This window comes from Siphateles boraxobius, unplaced genomic scaffold (assembly GCF_051911475.1).
Source record: "Siphateles boraxobius isolate OS27281-9 unplaced genomic scaffold, OSU_SipBor_1 7, whole genome shotgun sequence".
Classification (NCBI taxonomy): Eukaryota; Metazoa; Chordata; class Actinopteri; order Cypriniformes; family Leuciscidae; genus Siphateles; species Siphateles boraxobius.
The window spans coordinates 6,090,835-6,094,156 of record NW_027509197.1 but is presented as its reverse complement, the minus strand read 5'-3'; positions in this window follow the sequence as shown (position 1 = coordinate 6,094,156).

Sequence of the window (3,322 nt, the reverse complement as noted above, 5' to 3'; positions counted from 1 at the left end):
ATATTATTAACCAGTTTGACTTCATTTCTGATATATATCTACAAAAGTTCTTATTGAGAATTAACAGAGGTTTAGGCGTTGATGTTTTACGGAATGGTTCATTTGAAATCACCATTATGGTGATCAGTGTTTGCTTTAGTTGGGCTCTTATCCCTTGAATTTTTAAGAAGTTTTTCTCTGGCTGTTGCAAAATTGTGTTATAAAGGACATGAGAATAAGATGGAGTCACATGACTATAGAAATGAACCATTATTTTGACAATATACAAAATAAAAGACTTGAACTGACAAAAACCTTAGAGATGTGACAATTCCACACTGAAGAAAAATGAAAAAAATGTTTTATATGGAAACATATAACAGTTATATGTAACTATAACTATGTAACTATATTAACAGTTCCTATATCTTCATGAGTTTAAGAACCGCAGTTGATATGCTGAGCCATTCTGCTAATAACCAGACATCATTTCGTGTTTGTGTACGTGTGGTATATCAGGGTCTCCAGGCATTGTGGATTTGCTTCCCTGCAGAAGGCTGTTGAGCAAACATTAAAGCACCCTGGCCAGTCAACAGCAATGCATTTCGACAGGGAGGAGATTACTAGTATTTATCTTCACTAGCACATTAGAATACTGCCCCTCGCCTCCGCTCGTGGGAGGCTGAAGTAATTGCCCGCATGGCCTGCAAATACAACACAACAGAGAACCAGGAAGTTCTGAAGTCCTAGGGCTTCACCTTGACATTTCTTCTCTTGGAACAGCGAAGTATTGACATGACTAAAGGTCAGCAATAAGACTTAGAACTAATTCGTTTTTCAAGACCTGCTGTGATGGTTAGAATGTTTGTCATAAATGTTTGTCATAAATACTCAAGCATTTGATATTTTAAATAAGAGACAAGACCTGATTTTTCATATAAACATTTATCGTTAATAAGTATGTGAATACATATTCAAAAGTAATGGAACTTATATGAATGCATAAGTGTATATAATTTACATTAGTTCCGTATGGTCAACATTTTGTTCATGTTTTTCACAATTTAAAATCACCTTTTTTTGTCTTCACTCGTTCATTTTTAATAGTCCTAGGGTGTGACAAATTTATTTTTAAAAATATTCCATTGAGTCTGGAGTCTTATTTACAAATATACTGTGACATGAATAATTTTAGGAAGTCTCATAAATGCCATATAAACTATGATGTATAACTAATAATATGAAGACATAAAGGTAATCATAATAAAAATGAAGTTTTAGAGCCAATCACTTGAGCTATATAATATAATATAATATAATATAATATAATATAATATAATATAATATAATATAATATAATATAATATAATATAATATAATATTAAATAATAATTGTTACTGCCTGTCAATGGAGAAAATGCTAAATGGTGCTAAATGAAGGGGGAAATAAACAAATAATATCTCAAACCCTGTTTCCTAGTTTGTATTCCCTGACCTGAGGTTACATGTCAGGGTGTGTTATTTCAAGGTGTGTCTGATCGAGCTTAAATAGGAGTCTTATCCTGGCTTATAGTAGTAAATAGGATAATTTGAAATGGGACGGTTTATTGATCCAACTCAGCTCTTTCATTCAGACTGCACGCATTCAGAAAAGACTTGAGCAATTGCACGCAAGCTCTCAAGCACGCACCTCAGGCACTGTCAAACTCTTGCACTGTTTTCCTCATGCTCCCTACCTCCATCAAGTAATTTCACCACAAAATAAAGCCCTACACAGAGTGCTTGCCAATGACACATAATTAAAAGTCGCCACGGTGCAGGAGACCTTGCAGCAGGATTTGTTCTCGTCTTTCTATTCTCTTGTCCTGGGGCTGTATGGGATGCGCTTGGGGCAAATGATGCGTGCATAATGCTAGCTGGCTAGTCAGAATGGATGAAGTGAGAACCTGGGTGTGCCGCCAATGGCAGAAGCTCTCGTCCTGCCAAACCACTTTGCCCAGAATCTGCCATACAGCTCACGCAAGATTCCAGTTTATATTAGAGAATATACCTCACCAAGTTCAAAGCGACACCAGCCATTATGTCCCGTTTCAACCCTCACACAATTTTTCCTTAGTCTATTTCAGGACACCTCAGATGTCAGTGACAAGTCTGGCGGCAACAGTCGCCAAGAGAGTTCGGAAATGAAATTACAGTGTAAATCATGCACGTCGCTCTCTGGTGAATTCAAGGTCCAAAATGGTTTCAGTGAACGCCATTTCACAGATAATGTAAATGTTTTGAGTGACTTTAAATTTTAATACAATATGAAAGAACTAGTACCCAGAAATATACTTAAATTTTCAGAATTACACTTCAGTATATTCTTTATTATATTTACTAGCCTTTATTATAATATTGGAATATGATCAAATGTGTGTATGTGCATGTATATATATATATATATATATATATATATATATATATATATATATATATATATATATATATATATATATAATGTGAGTGGAGTATAACAAACAACAACAAAGGTTATGAAAAATTAGTATGCATTGTTAGATGAATTGCTGTTGTTTTTATTTTATTTGTATCACTTTTAAATTACTGTTGATTCTGACTGATAACTCATTCATTCATTTGTTGTTTCCCTGTTCTATTGATTATCGTTCCTTGTGTATTTAAGTTTCCTCAGTACAATGTCTTGCTCTTTGTGTTTATTAAACATTGGTATTTATTTGTAAATTCTGTCACATATCTCTTCACTGGATATACTACACAGCAACCCATGACAATAACAGCTGAACGTAATTTCACCAAGCATGTTCCTGGATCAGCATCTTTGTTGATCATCGAACAACATTCCAATCAACCAAACAGATTTAACGGTCAAGTTTACATTTTATGTCAAAGTTAGGCTTACAACAAGGGTGCTTTTATATTCACCAAACATTTCTCTCTGATTTTAGGGATGAGTTATGGGAAGGTTTAGGGGTAGGAATAGGTTTTGGACATTTTTCGACAGGAGTGTTGTTCCAGGATCAACAGAATATGTTGATCCATGAACGTCTTTCTGCAAAATCACAGTGACCGACAAGAATATATAGCCAAATTAAGCTATAATATGCAAGAGGTCATGAAATGGATTTTTTTTATTAGCATCATTTAAATGTTTCTTGAGGTTCACTTATAATGTGAATTTTTTTTAAAGTATATATATACACACATATATATATACGTATATATATATATATATATATATATATATATATATATATATATATATATATATATATATATATATATACGTATATGAATGCTAATATATATTTATGACACGATCCAG